This window comes from Cupressus sempervirens, chromosome 8, assembly GCF_028749045.1.
Source record: "Cupressus sempervirens isolate cs-2001-9-10 chromosome 8, ASM2874904v1, whole genome shotgun sequence".
NCBI classification, from domain to species: domain Eukaryota; kingdom Viridiplantae; phylum Streptophyta; class Pinopsida; order Cupressales; family Cupressaceae; genus Cupressus; species Cupressus sempervirens.
Genome location: NC_143125.1, coordinates 626107163 through 626126748, shown reverse-complemented (window position 1 = coordinate 626126748; position 19586 = coordinate 626107163).

Here is a 19586-nt window from a genome sequence, read left to right as displayed (position 1 = left end):
TGGGGACCACTCCCTCTATTCCATGCACTGCCTTATTCCTTATGTAAAGGCCTCCTAATTGGCTTGGCTGATCCACCTATTCTCTTGCACCACATGCTCCTAGCCTCCTCCCAAATCCAACATGGATTTGGGTTACTCATCATGCTAAAGCTATGGGTGGCTAAGACATTTTGTGAGGTGTAGCAATTAAAAAGGGATGGTCAAAATCATAATTAATGCCCTTCAACTCTCAATTTCTCCATAGTGAGTATGCATAACATGGAAGAGATGTAGATGGTGTGGGGTGATAGGGGGATATGTAAATTGAGAATGGCTTGGGAAGAGAAAAGCTACCAACCCAAAAAGGACTCGTCCTCCCATGACCGATGCCTTTTATTATGTTTTTTTTTATTTTTTTAAACATAGTATTCCCTTGTCACTTGTGTGGTCAATTTCTTGCATGGAATCAACCCACGAGTTTTATAATATTTTAACTATTTTGAATGTCATTTACTTTCATAAAGACATGTACATCCCATGGGTCATGGGATCTTATATGCACCCTACTTTTTGAACTAAGTAAACTCAAGTTTTATTATAACTTTCTAAGACTAATATTATTTTATTGATATCTTACTTCAAAGATTTTGAGGAATATTTAAATAGAATATATTTGATAGTGGGGTATTTTTCTCATCCTCATACAAAATCCAGAGAACTGAATGTGTATCTACAACATGTTCTTTTTATGATATTTCATATTATGTTATCTAATGATTTATCCTCCCTAGTAAGTTATAATATGGAAGGTCTTTGTGAAGAAATGATATAATATTTCTTGATGTTTCAATAAAAATGTCATTTTTACAAGGTTGTGTTAAAGCACTGAAAGCAACATCATTAATTCAGCAATACTATGAAATAGTGTAAGTAACTATTGAGTCCTTCCTCTCCTATCATTAATGGGACTTAAATGGTATTTTATCATTGAATGAATGCATAGAAGGAAAAAAAAACTCCTTCATGATCATTCTTTTGAAAAACTTTTTTTGGTTTCTTGTATTGATTCTTGCTTCAAATGAATACATGCAAGGAAGACATATACACTACTTGAACTTCCAAAGGCATGACTACTCTTTGAAAAGAAACTATTTTTACCTTGTTTATAGCTACTATGATAAATCTATTTTCCATATCAATACAACTAAATACAAAATAATGAATCTTATCATGCTAAGCATAATAATCAAATTCTCTCATAAATCCATATCCTCAATGATGTACATGACATAATGATCTTCCTTGCACAAAATAATACACAAATAAAAATGGGGATTTTGACTTAGAAAATACAATGCTCAACACAGGGAGAAAGATTTCATTCTTCCAAATACATCTCATACATAGCACTTCCTTCCATTCTTCCTCAGTGCAAGGGATTGTTACTAACTTCTTTCTTGGATCCAAGAGCACAAAACCTACAAGACATTTACACAAAAATCATGGAGGATCACCTCCTATCCTAGCCTTCTATGAAGCCACCCACTAAGCTAGGGAAACAAGGCTCAAACTAGGTTTCATTCCAAACTCACAATGCATACACATTACATTACAACACTTGAATAAATCTCATCCCAAGGATATTTCACAATGGTTCACCAATGGAACCATGAAGATAGGGTAAAGGTGTGCTCTTCAAATGGAGACTTTCCATATCAAAAAATATCATCAATAAACATATTTCATACCTTTTTGAGGCTTTCACAAATCAAAAAATTACATGCCCTTTTGAGGCTTTCAAAATCATCCTCCAAACACACTACCATTAGTTGTAGCTTCCTTGGAGCCCATACTCCATAAACTTCCTTTCCACGTTAGTCTTGCCTTATCACCCTATGAATGATTATGGCATACAATGGAGCCCATACTCCAACATTCTAAAATAAATTTTCAAGTCCAACTAACCCCTTCACCCTAGACTTATATTCCCTTCCCAAAGGGTGAGTGAAGCCCTCACACCCATAACAACACTCATGCACAAAACATGGAAACTCCAAAAATAAGAGAATAATAAAAATCCAAACTTCATGCTCATCACAACACAACACAACACAACATGATACAAGATAATACCACACATTTTCCTTACAATGGTATTCTCACTAACCTAAATGCACATAAATGCAATATCAAGATTAAACTTCAAAATGGAAGAAACTAACTACATGGCAAGAAACACCAACCTTGAATTCCTTTGAAAAATGGTAATGAAATATTGTAGAAGATTTGCCTCCAAGCTTCCAAACTTTAAGTGTCTCTAAAGTTAGAGAGTGGGTGAACACCCACTAGTTTGTCCAAACTCCCTTAAAAAGATCTCCAACCTTCCCAGTATCTCCATTTTTTGTCAAAACATGAAGCCCACTTTCTCTTACACTATTGTCCCTTCTAAACATAGGACATTGACCAAGTGTTAAGAAAAGGTTAAAGTCATGTGACAACTCCAATTTCGAATTGGTGGTAGAATGCATTGGTTAAGGGACCCTCTAGGCTAGCTAAGCACTAAAATGGTCAAATTCAGGCCCCTAACATGTTATGCTAACATATGGGTAGCTTATTTTCACAAAAATAATTAGTTTGGGACCACCTATTGACCATCTAAAGTCCTTATCAAGTTTGAATTCAAAATTCCCTTTGATATTGACTCATCCTATCCCTTGTCAAGTGGGTTTATGTAATCTTTTAAAAGGTAATTAGTTTAAGGTTTAAATGCTACCATGATCAAAACCCTAGGTGACATGTCATTAACATGCAACAATCTAAAAGTGTCAAGTGACACATTACACATTGCACATCACCATGACATGTCCCTAATGCATCTTTGAGATTAAAATTTTCACAAACATTCAAGCTTACATTTACAAAATAAAATATATCACAACAAGGCTTTTGAATCTCCCAAAGATTCGCCTTTGCCAAACCATGTATACATGAGTTTGGACCTCATTTCCCCAATAAAATTCCATGGTTCAATTACTTGCACACTAAACTTGAATGTCAGTGCTCCAATGAAAAATCATATAAATGCATGTATATAGGTGCATGAAAAATTTCATATTTGAATGATTCGCATTGACATACTCAATTTTCCTAACCAACTTTATTTTCTAATAAACTTTTATTTTCTAATCATTGGCATGTAAAGCATCTAAAACATTAAAATATCAAAATTTGCATATCAATATTACTATCTAATCAAACAATCCAACTAACATTCCAAACCACATCATAATCCATTTTTGATCATATTGATGAAATGTTGAATCTATAATGTTAAATCAGCCAACATGAAAATTAGTTTCGAATACATGTCTTAGATCAAAATCTCCTAAATGTAAACATCAAAACTAGCATCCTTTAATTCAATTAAATATAGTTTGATTACTAATAGTATCTCATTACCATCATGATATAATGCATTATAACATGTATCAATTATGTCAGGTAATAAGGATGTGTGCATAGTCATATAGTTTTCAAAATCAATCATAGAATCAATCTAGTACATTTTATTGGGCCATAACATTTGTCCTCATGAATATCAACATATCCACCTAATACTACTTTCACAATAATTGGCTTATTATGTTTATATCATATTGAGTTCTACCTGTAGACCCTTATCCAATTTTGATAACAATTACTATCTACACTATTGGTAATTCTTACAAGGGTCGTGTTGATTCATCTGTGTGCATAGTCATATAGTTTATCAATCATAGAATAAATCTAGTACATTTTATTGGGCCATAAAGTTTTTCCTCATGAATATCAACATATCGACCTAATACTACTTTCACAATAATTGGCTTATTATGTTTATATCATATTGAGTTCTACCGTGTAGACCCTTATTCAATTTTGATAATGATTACTATCTACACTATTGGTAATTCTTACAAGGGTGGTGTTGATTCATCTTTCTTAAATAATTCATTATCCTAATAGTTCATAAAGTACCATGAATCCATTGACCTAGTTTCTAGGTTATGAAATTTTGAACCTTTATTCCATATGGTCTTTAACTCATCAACCTAATGCAACTAAATAGGTTATTTATCCCAGCAATAACTAAAATCTATATCCATCTAAAGAAACATCTTGTAGTTCATTATTGATAAGTAATCTATATCTCAAGACATACATAAATTCTAAAACCTTCTTACCCTCATTTTATCATAAGATGTATGTGTGTGTGTGTGTGTGTGTGTGTGTGTGTGTGTGTGTGTGTGTGTGTGTGTGTGTGTGTTTTAGTAGAAACTAAAACATATCATCTAATGTCCTTGCTCTTTCTAAATCCTAATCATATCCATAATATTTAGGGTTTTTGATAGGGTACTAGGGAAGGGGCCTTAGATACACAAAAGAGTCATTGCTTGGAAGACTTGAAGTAGTTGAGAATGAGCTTAGACAGTCTAGAGAAATGACCAAAACAAAGATAGCTTTAGTTCCTTCAATATTCAACCTAATTTATCATGGAGCACAAGTTTTAGAGGAGATTTTGCTAGCAGCAGTAGATATGAGGGAAAAAAAAGATTGAAGAAGGAGTAGCCCTTTTGGAAAAGAAAAGAAAAAAGAGGTAAGAAAATCTTTAAATGTTAGACTTGTGATGAATATAGTCATTATGCATCTAAGTGTCCTAAAAGAGAGGAAAAGTATAAAGGAAATTACAAACATAGAAGAGGTAGAGAGTGTTCGTATGAAAATGAAGAAAATGATTCTAATGAACAAGAATTAGGTGCTAATGATGATGAAATTGGATTTGTGGCAATTAAAGAAGAAAGTCTAGAGAAAGTAGCTTTGGTTTCATAGGTTGAAAAAAATATAATTGGATAATTGATAGTGGTTGTTCACATAATATAACTAGTGATATGAACAAGTTTTTTGACTTCAAAAGTTAGGATGGAGGCATTGTCAAAGTTGGAAACAATGCAGCATGCCAAGTTAAAGGTATTGGATCTATAACTCTTGATGATAAAACTAACACTAAGGATGTATATTTTATTGATGGTTTGAAGCACAATCTTTTAAGAATTAGATAACTAGTGGACAAAGGTTATCAATTACAATTCACAGAGAATACATGCATGATCAAAAATAAATATGGAAAGGTAATTGGAATAGGAACTAGATCTAGAGATAATGTATTTCAATTGAATCCTACTAAAATGACATGTTTGGTTACAAAGGTAGATAACAACTAGTTATGGCATAAGAGATTTTGTCATATAAACTTTGACATTATTGTGAAGACTAGTAGTATGTTCTTAGTTAGAGATTTTCCTAAGATTGAAAGAACTACTAATACAATTTGCAAGGAATGTGTGTTGGCAAAGCATAACAGAACTTCTTTTCCCTAAAAGAATTGTACTACTACAACAAAATTGGAGATTATACACACAGATCTTAGCAGTTCTACAAAGACTAAAAGATTCTATGGTGAGAGGTATTTTATGATTCTAGTTGATGACTTTTGTAGAATGATGTTGGTTGCATTTCTTAAAGAGAAATCTAAGGCATTTGATAAGTTTAAAATATTCAAGAATAGAGTTGAGAATAAATATGGTATGAAGATTAAACGTTTAAGATAGATAGAGTAATAAAATTTACTTCAAATGAGTTTAAAATGTTTTGTGAAAAAAATGGAATCAAAGAGTAGTTATCAACTCTGAGAATTCCTAAATAGAATGGCATTGTAGAGAGAAGGAATAGGTCAGTTGTAGAAGCAACAAGAGCTATATTAGCTGAGAATGATGTATCGAAGATGTTTTGGAGAGAAGATATTGATAAAAAAATCTACACTATGAATAGAGTGAAAGTCAAGAAAGACACAAACAAGACCCCTTATGAACTATGGTTTGGTCACTCACCTACAATTAAGTATTTCAAAATTTTGGGTAGTAAGTGTTATATCAAAAAAGATGATGATATTGGTAAGTTTGATGCTAGAAGTGATGAATGTGTGTTTCTTGGTTATTCATTGAAAAGAAAGGCTTATAGATGTTATAATTAGAGAACTAAGACTATTACGGAAAGTGAAAATGTGAGAATTGATGAGAAATTCAAGAAACAAGAGAGAATAGTTGATCACAATTCAGATGATGATGTTGCTACTAAGCCAAGGAATGATGAGGTATTTCTTGAGACTAACAATGATTTTTAGAATGAAGGAGAGCCAAGGTAGGAATAATTCTTAGAACCTTTAGTAGAGCCAAGAGTTGAGATGACAACTCCTACTTTAGGAAAGAATATGATAAAGAATCACCCATCTAAGTAGATCATTGGAAGTAAAGATAAAGGTGTGATGAAAAGAAGTAGAGTCAATGAAGAACTATGTTTGATATCTCAAGTTGAACCTAAGAATGTAGATGAAGCATGTAAAGATGATTATTGGAAACAAGCTATGAAAGAGGAATTTGATCACATAGTAAAGAATGAAGCATGGGAATTAGTCCCCAAACTAGTAGACAAGAATGTGAGGAACTAAATGGGTATTCAAGAACATTATGAAGTTGTAAGGAACAAGGAAAGAAGTGTATGTAAAGTTTACTTACAACAAGAAGGGATAGACTATGATGAGACCTATGCTCTAGAAGCTAGAATAGAAGAATTAAGATTATTCTTAGCCTATGCAATATAGAAGAAATTCAAAGTGTATTAGATAGATGTCAAGTCAGAATTTTTGAATGGAGAACTTGAAGAAGAAGTATACATTGAGTATCCTAAAGGTTGTCCTTTGAAACATGACAAGGACATAGTATAAAAATTGAAGAAAGCATTATATGGCTTAAAGAAAGCATCTAGAACCTGGTATGCAAGGTTGGACAAGAATTTGACAAAGCTTGGATATAGAAAAGGTATGGTAGATAGTAATCTATATTTCAAATAAATTGATGATGATTTGATAATTTTGGTAATATTTGTTGATGATATCATATTTGGAGGAAATGATGATGAAAGTGAAAAATTTGTTGAAGAGATGAAGAAAAAATTTTAAATGAGTATGATAGGAGAAATGAAATATTTTCTAGGATTACAGATTGTATAGAATAAAGAAGGAATCTTTATTTCTGAGACTAAGTACTTGAAGGATTTATTGAAAAGGTTTGATTTGGAAACATGCAAACCCATTGGAAAACCTATGGTAATTGGACACAAGTTATCTACAAAAGATAAGACACCTATTGTTGAATAGAAGAAGTATAGATCTATGATTGGAGGATTGCAATATCAACTCACACAAGGTTAGATATAGAAAATGTAGTTGGAATTGTTGAAAGATTCTAAGCTGATCTTAGAGAAGCACATTATGTAGAAGTCAAAAGGATATTTAGATATTTGAAAGGAACATCTAAGTTTAGATTGTGGTATGATAGATCTAATGATTTTACTCTAAGTTCTTATACTGATGTAGATTAGGTAGACAATATGGATGATAGAAAGAGCACCAGTTATGGAGTCTTCTTTCTTAAAGGAAGATTGGTTTATTGGTTAAGCAAGAAGTAGGATTATATATCACAAAGTACAATAGAAGAAGAGTATATTGCAACAAAAAACAATTTCAATCAAGTTGTTTGGATGACGCAAATTTTGAAGGATATAAGGATAGAAATAAGTGAACTTGCTATCATATATTGTGACAACACAAGCACGGTAAATATGTCTAAGAATCCAATGTTGTATTCAAGGACTAAGAACATTTCTATTAAGTATAACATGTTGAGAGAGAAAGTTGTAGAAAAAGAAATCAAATTGGAGTATATGAGCACTAAAGAGAAGATTGTAGGTATATTCATTAAGCCTCTTCCCAAAGAGAATTTTGAGCATTTGCAAGGTATGCTTGGGGTTATGCCCCTTCCTGCATCAGAGTAGAAGATACAAGAGTGCATATGTCCAATATAATAGAGCACCATTATTCTCTAGATTGAATGCTAATGCTTCCTTTATGGGGAGTATATGTGATAGAAAAAGTCATCTAGGACTCTTATTGGATGTTGTTTTAAACAGTGTTTTTGGAAACTTGAGCTAGTAATAATTAGTTGTTGCTGATTTTGATGGTTACTGAAACCTTGGACATTATTTTCAATGGGGGAGAAGTTTAGCATGAAAAATATCATGGGCAAAGATTATAAGGAAGAACATCATGAGGAGAAAATAGTCAAAAGAAGTACAACATGAAAGATAGTTTGACAGAAAGCACATTGAGGTATATTAATGGGGGGGAATGATTGATGAAGAGGATTTGAAAAAGTAAGATGAACAATCTTTTTGGTATTCTTGGAACTAGATGTTTTTCATCTATATTGCCATCAATGCCAAAGGGGAAGATTTTTGTAAGCATGAATGTTGATGATATTCCTATGGAGGAGTATTGTTGATATGTTACTATGATGTTATGTTACATTCATGACTGAGTTTTGCATTGATGTTAACATAGTAGTCTTATGTGATATCTAACAGAAGAACAATAGAAAGATCAAGTTGGGATGGATTGATAGTTGATTATTCTAACTATTTGAGGTTATGAAAGATACTTAGGAGTATCTATTATATGTTGTTAACATCAAAAGAAGAGATGATAATTCTAGGAGAAGTTATGTAAGTCTTGGTGATGTTTATTTTGAGATAGAGTTTATAGAGGCATATTCTAGTAAAATTGTTATGTCTCTTAGTAGAATTGTTATTCTAAGAATTGAGGTTGAGGATGTGAAGAAGACATGTTGGTGATTATGTGGCTACATTTTCTCATTAAATATTACATATATGAAAGTATATTCAAGTTACAAGGCAAAGATTAATGTTATCACTAATTGTAACATGTTTTTAATGTGGTCCTATAATGATTAATTGAGGTGGTCTAACAACCAACTCAAGGAATTGTTTAATGGAGCCAATATAAAGGAAGGAAATTTTCTTTTATCATGAATATATGAGATGGAATGAAAAATGTATGGATGTGAAGTGATTATAAGAAGCAATAAGAGTAGAATGTGAAGTTGAGAAGAGAAGAGAAGAAGTGAATGAAACTTCATTATTGAGGTTTTGTTGAGTGATCCAACATTTGATATTTGGATTTGAGGTTTGTGACCTAGTCTACAAGGTCTAATAGTGATTATTTTAGTTGACAAAACAAATGAAAGAAGAACATAATGGTAAATTGCATGATTGAGCAGTGAGCTCTTCTTGTAGTTGAAATTGTATGTTTGGGTAGTGGACTCATCTTGCATACATTGTACTACAACTCCTAATAGGGTTGGCACAACTCCTAATAGGGTTGAAATCTCCTAACAATGATTCAAAGTCTCCAAATAGGGACTCATATGTACTAAATGTTGTAATAGACTCCTAATAGGGTCCATCCTCTAAGAAGGAATATTTATATTAGTAAATCATTTTGTCGGCATAATTCCCACTAGGGTTTTCCAACTAATCAATAGTTCCCCTAGTTAATATATCTGATGTAATTGTCTATGTGCATTTTATTGTGGTTGTTGTTTACTTTGGTTGAACTTTTAAGTTTTTCTAAAGAAGATTAATGTTGTAATTATTGGATAATTGATTCACCCCACACCCCCCCCCCCCCCCCCCCCACCTAGTTATCTTGGTGGACTATTGTTTCTAATAGGAGAACCATCTGTAGTCAAGTTTGTTATTAGTATCAACACTTATTCAAATTTTGTATGGCTACCAATGTCATTGAATAGTCTATAGTTTTTTCCATGTAATTTAGTATCCATTGAGCTTTACAGTTCCTACCAAGCATTTCAGTGGTTACCAAGGGAATTCAGTTAGTGTGAAGTGCAAAAGTTCAAACTGAACAAAATCAGGTAGTGTGAAGTCTAGCAGTTCAATCCAAGCAATTCAATGGTTACCAAGCTTTGTAGTTTCTACTGAGCTAGTAGTTCATGTGAAGTGAATTTATTGTTAATCAAGCTATGTAATGATTAGTGTTTACTGAGTGCAGTCACAATAAATGAGTAATTCATTTTTTACTGAGTTACATAGTATTTATCAAGTCACCAGTGTAGACCGAGTTTGATACTACTATGAGATTATTAGTATGGACCGAGCTTCAACTTCTACTAAATGCATGATGATACTGAGCAGTGATAATGGACAACGTGTTTCAAAATTTCACCAAGTCAGTCTTCAAAACCTAATCTTCATATGGGCCAACTTTGTAATATTGGTGTTAACTTGTATATTGGTTGACTTTGTAGTTTTGTAAATTGGATTGATATATATGTAATTTATTGTATCATATTCAAAGTTGTATGGAAAAATGATGAAAGTGAAAATAGTATGAATGTGTAATATTAATGTAAAATAGAAGCATGTGAATATGAGTCAGCAACAGACAAAGTATATTGTAAGGCCATATCAGCAAGGAGCAGCAAAGCCATATCTATCACATTAAGGTGATCAGTACTCAAATAATATCTATCAACAAATTAGTTGTAAGTTAGAGATCTACTATTTCATCCTAATAGGTGAACCAATCCAAATCATTTAACAAGGTAGACTTAACAGTCTTTTGTCAAATCTCTTTACTAAGTGCATATTTTATTATGTGTTTATAAAACCTCTAACAAGGTGGACCTAGTAGTCCTAATTGATCCTAACATGGAAGATCATTAGAAGTGATCATTGTAAGCCTTAACAGGCCAACTTTATGTTATAGTATTGAATTTTTGTGGGTATCATCCCCTCCCTAGTTTTACTTTCTATTTGGAAAGTTTCTGGGTCACGAAATTATTGTGTTCAAGTGTTATGAATGTTTTATGCTTTCATTTTCTCATGCATGTAGTTCGATCTAATTTAATCAATTAAATGGTAATTGGATTATTGCAATCAAGATGTGAATTTGGTAAAGTTTTTAAGGTTACTAATTCACCCATCCCCTCTTAGTAACCTAGCATAGACTTAAATATTTCCAACAATCGGTATTAGAGCTTTGTGGTTCATAGGATAAAGCTTGACAACTTGAGCAAAGATCAAGGACAATGGAGATATTCAGACTTGATAAGGAAATTGACAATGAAAAGCTAAATCTAGAGATGGCCATTGTACAACTCCAGAATGCTAAGGAGCAACTTTTCCAATTCCTAAAAAGGAGGAAGAAACTTGCAAATCAAATGAATGATCATCAATACATTGAATAAAAGATTGAACACTTTTTTCCTTCAAGTAGTTTAGATGAAGCAAATGATGTAATCAAAGAACTCTTAGAGAGGAATGGTTCCCTACAAGAAGATGTAAAAAAGATCAAAAGAGAACAAGAAATTCAATCAGTAAGGCTATGTGAAATCTTGGAATAAAGAAACAAGATGAAAGAAGTAATGGATGGAAGAAAAAATGAGATCCAAAACTAATCCCTTCAGCATACAAATCTTATGGATCAAATCTCCAATGGGAATGAGGAAATCATGAACCAAAGATAGATCAATGAAAGATTAAGGAATGATCTAAATTTAGAAAGACAAATCAATGAAATAATAAGAAGTGATCTAAGATCTAAAAATAAAATCAACAAAAAATTGAAAAATAACCTAAACACTAAAAAGAAAATCAATGAAAGAATGATGAAATCCCAAGAAAACATGAATCAATTAAATCAACTGAATGAGCAGAGTCTCTATAGACAAAAAGGAAAAGCAATAATTGGATACAAAGAAGAAGGCAAATCCTCCAAACAAGGTGCTCAAATAAATCAAAGACCTACTTGTAAGCACTATGGTAAGATACGTCATACATCAAACAAATGTTGGAATAATGGTAAAGAAAAATTCAATGGAAAATTTTACAATTGCAATCAGCATGGTCACAAGGCTAATGAATGCAAAGAGAAACCAAAATTTGAAGGCAAGTGTCACAAATGCAAGAAACAAGGTCATAAGGAATTACAACCAAGTCATTCAATCCAGTAGAGAAAATTTTGAAAGTAATATTCAGATGGGACTACAACACTTGGTGTAGATGTCATTACTATGGAGAGTATGGACACATTGACATGAACTATGGCAAACATCACACAAGGATGAGACATACCACCATAAGATGTTTCACTTGTACAGAACTTGGTCATCTAGCCAAAAATTGCATGAATACAGGTAGAATTGATGATGAAAAGAAAGTAAAAGTAGATAACATTCAAAAGTAGATGAGGAAACAATAGATTCCTAAATCTACTAATGAAGCTAGTCCAAGAAATGGTGTTCATGTCACTCAAGAAGTGGGTGACTTCACCATTTCCAACTAAGTTCTTAAAAGAAGAACTGGAACTATGTTATCAAGATCACATCCAAATAGTTTCAATTGAAAGGAAGTAAAGATCCAAATCAATATTTAAGATACAAAAGGATCACTAAATATCAGTATCAATTATCACTGAGTTACCTTCTCTACCAAGTAAGGTTGGGTCATAGACTCTACCAAGCAAAGTCAGAAGTAACAAGAACATGTTTGATTATCATGGTATGAAGCCTTTACCAATAGATAGTGGATGATAGCCTATTGTGCATAATGATGTCATCATAGATACCTTCATACTAAGCATTAATGCCAAATTTTTAACAAAAAGCAGGAAATCAAAATCATTCTCACCAAGAATTCTACGTGTTATTGCAATCAAGAAAATTACAGAGCGATAAAGCGACTTTGAGAAAAATTTGCAGCTAAAATCCTTCAAACGTTTTTATAGCTTATTGAGTAACCATGGCAGTATCAAGTAGTAGTAGCAAAGATAGGAAAGGGTTAGAAATGTTGGTTCAAAGAGTTGAATGGAAAGCACTTGATTTTAAACTTGTGTTGGTGATTGTTGAAATCCTAGATCCAAACAAATCACAATCATAGATCCCTCCAAAGGTACTACTCATTAACGATAGCCAAACTCATTTTAAGTGTGCAATTCAAGAAATTGGAACCCTAGAGATGGATGATGCCCTAGAAGAATTATGTATAAATGGTGTTCTTAAACCCAAACATAAGCACTTGGAAGATAAGGGTTTAACCCAAATGCCCCACATGCCCCAAATTTTCCAAATCAAATGGATCAAATACATCCTAAGCCGAGTTCACAATGATCAATATGGCTTGAGAAACTTGTCTTAATCATTAAGAAGATGATTCATTGCATCACCAGCCTTCCCATTCTCTCTAAGGCCAAAACCACTAAAACCCTAGGTCAGGTGGAGTTAGAAAAGAAAACCCTAACTGAGTTGGATGGTAGAGGTATGAAGATAAATACTGTAACTGATGCAAAACTAAAATTTGGTATACATGTAATAGCTCACAAGATCTACAGTTCTAGTCATCTAAATGGTGTGTCATGTGAAGTAGTAGACTTTGCATTCAAGGTCGTGAAGAATAATCTATCATATGATCTTGTAGACTTGTTGTTGAAGTAGTTTAATAAAAACATGGAAAGTATAAGGACTTCCAAGAACAACCCTTGTAAATTTTGATCATTGTTGACATGTTCATTTCTCTATGTTCAAAAAATTTTCCCTTCAAAAGGCACAATAGTATGGAGAAAGGATGTGCCAGTGTTATATCAAATTAATGAGTATATTGTAGAAATGGGTGAAAATTTTATTAGTATAATGGATATTTATTTTGATTTCTTCAAGGAAAAGATGAATAATAGATTTATGATACCCCAAAAATTGGTTGAAGATTACAAAGATGATGTTTATTTCATGGTACACAGTGCAAAGTCTACATTCAGGTAATGAAACCCAAAGTTGTATGTGTAAAACCTCTTCCCTATGAGGTGAATACAGATGAACCAAAAGACATTATTGAAGCCTTGATAAATGAACCTATTGATCCAAAGGTACCACCCTTTGGAACATATGATGAGGAAAAAGCAAGAATAGAGCTTGAAACCAAGCTTCCACAGTTGGTTAACAAAGGAAAGAGGAGAATAGAAAAACTAAAAACCAGCAAACCTATTATGTTGACCGAGGGTAAGGGAGAAGATGATGATGAAGAAAAGGATGAAGAGGAGTTAGAAAAAGAAGAAGAACTAGTGAAAAAGAAAGGCAAGTTGATCATCACCAAGCCATCCACTGTAGTTTTTGCTTAGAGATCCAAGAAGAAAGGTAGTGAAGTTATGTTTAGCAAACCTCCTCCCACCTTCCACGAAAAATTGAAACAATTGGAAGAAGCTTCTGGCATAACCAACTTCAAATCATTGAAGTATGAATCTAGGGTATAGGCTAAAAGGAAATAGGTTGAAGAGTTGGTGTTAACCAAGATGGGAAAATGGAAGTATTCCCCTGATCAAATAGCCTCCTAGATCTCTAATTAATTATTAGATAAATTAAAGCCAAGATGGGACTTTTCTATGCAAATAGCTGAAGATATATATGCACAAACCCTAAGGTAGTTGCTACCTAGCATGGAAAATGCTGAGGTAAAATATTCTTTATAGAAAAATGAAGATAAGATGACTCTTAGATTCAATACTTGTTTAATTTTGTTAAAGGATATAGAGTATGTGGTTAAGAATGCCACAAGTATGTGGAAAAATGTTTATCACTTGCATAAACAAAGTGACTTCCTAGTAGAAGTCAAGGATGATGATAGTAATGATGAGGAAGAAGAAACATACACTAAGCCAACACATTTTGATAATGAAGAAGTTGAAGAAGATAAAGAAGAAGAAGCTATCAAGGAAGACAAAGAAGATGATGAGGATATTGATCCTATGATGATAGGAGCTATAGTCATTGCCTCACTTCCTCACTCTCCAAGAAAATCAATAGCTACATCAAGTTGAAAATAGCTTTAGCAAGTTTGAATGTGACCATAGTAGATATATCAAATGTCCAATCACTCTTCACTCATACACAGCTCAGCACAACATTGACAGAAGTGTCTACCACTTCATATATTGAGCTACAACCTCCCTTTTCTTCAGCTCTTGAGTCAGTCATCATCAGTAATGAGTACAATATGTTCTACAATTTTGTGTTCTTTAGCAGTAAGTATAGTTTTGTCTTCTATATTTTTGGATACTTTTGTAAGTACTTCAATTTTGGATTCAGTAAGCATACAATTTACTATTCCATCTTTTGGTACTATATCAATTTTCACTACTAGTCATACTATCTCTACAATTGTTTCCATTTTGGATTTAATGGCATTAAGTACAGGAATAGTTGAACCTAAGGCTCAACCAAATACAAGATTTTTTAGTAGAGGAAAGGAGATAGAGGAGGATATAGACCTAGATGAGGAAATTGTGATTCCCAAATGCAATTTTGATAATATCACTATAGATCAAATGCATATAGCTAGTTGACTCCTCCAAAAAAAGACAATACAAAAGAAATTGATAGAGGAAAGAGACAGAGAATATAAAATCATAGAAGATGCCAAAAATATTTTTGACTAAGGAAATAGGTGTTGAAGTTGATACTTCTCAACACATTTTTTTTCAATTAGAAGAGGTAGTCCAGAAGTTTAATGAGGACTCCAGTGGTCAAGACAAATTGATTGAGATAGCAAAAAAGAAATTTGATAATAAAGTGCTTGAGCACATTGCTCAATAAATAGCTATTTAGCAAGTGGAAATTTCCTCAATTTTGAAATGTCACCAAGCTACATTTTGCAAAGTTTTGTAATGTTACCAAGCTCACAAAGGAAATAAAGAGCAAACTAACAAAGATTGAAGAAGATCTGAAGGCTAGTGCACAGTAGTTGCAACTTGACCTAGTTCAAGTTTTGCACATCATATGAAAATTAGATTCTTGTCAGATATGCAAGCAGAGTTGTTGAGAGAAGAAGTAAGGATCTGGTCTTCACTAATAGATATTTAGAATATGATCTTTCCAATCATGGATACAATGTAGAAACATATTGCTTATTCAAAAGCATTGATTCATGACAATAACTTCTCCATTATAGATCACATGATAGAACTCTCTATAGAAGTGTAAGTTGCTCTACATATATGCAAAGTTTTGCAAGAAAATTGGGATAAGACTCTAGCACTCATACTTAAGGTACATTCTGATTTTCTTTCTTATATTGATGTCTCCATGTAAATAAGTTTTGAATAAATCTATTGTCAAAAAGGGGGAGAGACACTCAGTATGTATATATTGGAGAGACACTAGTTATGTTATGTATATTGTATGGGGGAGAATCATGCAAAGGAAAGAAAGTGTATATAGAAGAAAATTTATAGATATAGTATACTATATATACTTACAAAGAAAATTTTTGAAAAATCTCAAAAAAAATAATAGTATACCATACCGAGTCGGTATCACACTATGATGTATATAAGTTTTGGCTGATAAGTGTTTTTGTCACTAATGCCAAAGGGAGAGATTGTTGACATTTAGTCAAGTTTGTTATTAGTGACAACACTTATTCAGATTTTGTATGGCTACCAAGCTCATTGAATAGTCTACAATGTTTTCCATGTAATTCAGTAGCCACTGAGCTTTACAGCTCCAACCAAACATTCCAATGGTTACCAAGGGAATTCAATTAGTGTGAAGTGCAACAGTTCAAACTGAGCAGAATCAAATAGTGTGAAGTCTAGCAGTTCAACCCAAGCAATTCAATAGTTACCAAGCTTTGTAGTTTCTATCGAGCTAGCAGTTCATGTGAAGTGAAGTTAGTGTTAACTGAGCTATGTGATGATTAGTGTTTACCTAGTGCAGTCATGGTAAATGAGTAATTTAGTTTTTACTGAGTTACACAATATTTATCAAGTCACCAGTGCAGACTGAGTTTGAGACTACTCTAAGATTATTAGTATGGATTGAGCTTCTACTTCTACTAAATGCATGACAATGTCAAGTAGTGGCAGTGGATGTCATGTATCAAAACTTCACCAAGTTAGTTTTTAGAACCTAAGTATCTTCATATGGGTCAAATTTGTAATATTGGTGTTGAATTGTATATTGGCCAACTTTGTAGTTTTGTAAATTGGATTGATATATATGTAATGTATTGTATCATATCCAAAGTAGCATAAAAAAATGATGAAAGTGAAAATAGTATGAATGTGTAATAGTAATGTGAAATAGAAGCATGTGAATGTGAGTTAGTAGTAGACAAAGTATATTGTAAGGCCATATTAGCAAGGAGTAGCAAAGCCATATCTATCACATTAAGGTGATTAGTACTTCAAAGAATCTCTATCAAAAAATAAATTATATGTCAGAGATCTATTGTTTCATCCTAACAGGTGAACCAGTCCAAATCCTTTAACAAGGTAGACTTAACAATCTTTTGTCAAATCTCTTTACCGAGTGCATACTTCATTTTGTGTTTATAAAACCTCTAACAAGGTGGACCTAGAAGTCTTAATTGCTCCTAACAAAGCAGATCATTAGAAGTAATCATTGTAAGCCTTAACAAGCCAACTTTATGTTGCAATATTAAAGTTTTGTGGGTATCATCCCCACTCCAATTTTACTTTCTATTTGAAAGGTTTATGGGTCACCAAATTATTGTGTTCAAGTGTTATGAATGTTTTATGCTTTCAGTTTCTTATGCATGCAATTATATTTGATTTAATGAATTAAATGGTAATTGGATTATTGCAATCAAGATATATATTTGGTAAAGTTTTTAAGGTTACTAATTCACCCCTCCCCTCTCAGTAACCTAGCATAGTCTTGTATATTTCCAACACCATCATCCACATAGATGAATGTATTGTAATCGTTAAGTTCTTCATTACATGAAATGTCACCTCTTTCTACAAACTCATCAACCTTCTCAACTTTCCACAACTTTTTTAGTGTTAGAATTCAAACACTTATAAACTTTTTTTTTGGTGGAGTATCTTAGGAATATACCTCATCACTCTTTGCATCAAGTTTTCTATTCCTATTATATTTAAGTATATAACATCTACTTCCAAAGATTTTGAAATATTTCATGTTAGGAGTATATCTATACGATAGCTCAAAAGGCATAGCATTTGTACCTTTCTTGACTTATACTCTATTCAAGGTATACATAGTAGTACTAATAGCTTCTCTTCAATAAATCTTTAATATGCTTGTCTGCATCATTAATGTTCTTGCATAGTCCATTATTGATTTTCTTCTCCTTTCAACTTTCTCATTCTAAGGATAGGTCCTTGATGTTGACATCTATCTTTTAATTCCTCTATCATTGAAAAATTTGTTAAATTCATTTAAAATTAATTCACCACCTCTATCAAATCTCAAACACTTTAGACTCTTACCTATTTATTTGTCAACTTTGGCTAAATACCACTTAAATAACTGAAAAAATGCCAAATTTAGCTTTAAGAAACATCACAATCATCATCCTATAGCAATCATCAACAAATAGAATGAAATGTATATCACCATAACAACTTTGAACATCAATGGGTCTACATAGGTTAATATGGACCAATTTCAAAATATCACTAGTAGTGTATGTTTTGATCTTAAAACTAGACTAAGTCATTTTTCTCAATTGACATTGTTTGCACATGGCATTGTTTGGATTTTGTAGTTTAGCCAACCCTCTTACTTTCTTCATTTTACTGATACTCACCAAATTATCAAATTTCACATGATAGAATCTATTGTGCCATAACCAAACATCTTCTTATTGTACAAACAAAAATGTCTCATTTGATAAATCTAGATAGAACAAATTACCTCTTATTTGATCACCAATTCTAATCAGCTTACCATCAACATCATGTACATTGGCCTTCCTATTATGAAATTCAACTTTATAACCTAACTTGTTCAGCTATGAAACACTCAAAAAAATATAGTTAAGTCTTTCAACCCAATAAACATTGTTGCATTTTATCTTGTCAGTCAATTGAATAGTGCCTTTACCTTTTACAACACATGGGATATCATTACCAAATTTAACACATCCACCTTTTTATTGACCAATATCCTCAAATTATTTTTATCATTGGTCATATCATTTTAGCATCCATTGTCAATTATCCATCAATCACTCCTATTTATATATGAGATTAATGCAATTTTCTCATCTTCATTAGAATCTTCTTTCATAACAACATAGACAACTTCATCATCATTATTCTCAGATTCATTATCAATTTCTTCTTTAGTAATATAACAAGATTTCTTACCTTTTTCATCTTTGATTCTCTTGTACTCTTTATCATCTCTTCTTCCTTTGTACTTTATTTCATTCCTTTCATTCTTATCCTCTCTATCAAGACACCTCATAGCAATATGAACAACTTAATTGCATAAGAAACAAATAATAGGTAGTCTACCTTTGTATTTACCTTTTCCCCTTCTAAGTATTTTTTCAATTGGGGCTTCAAGTTCCAATCTCATCATCAAAACTATCATTGTCACTCTTTACATGTCTATGTTTTCTTTTGTTAATAACTAATTGTGACTTGAATGCATATTCAATAGTAGCAAGTGTGTAGTTATCAAAGTTAGACATCTCAAAATTCTACCAATTACACCTTCTAAGGCCAAAGTGTTAACTCACGTGCATCTCAGTTCTTGGATTGCAAAAACTCTAATGGCATATATAAGGAGTAGAGTCCTTAATATCTTACT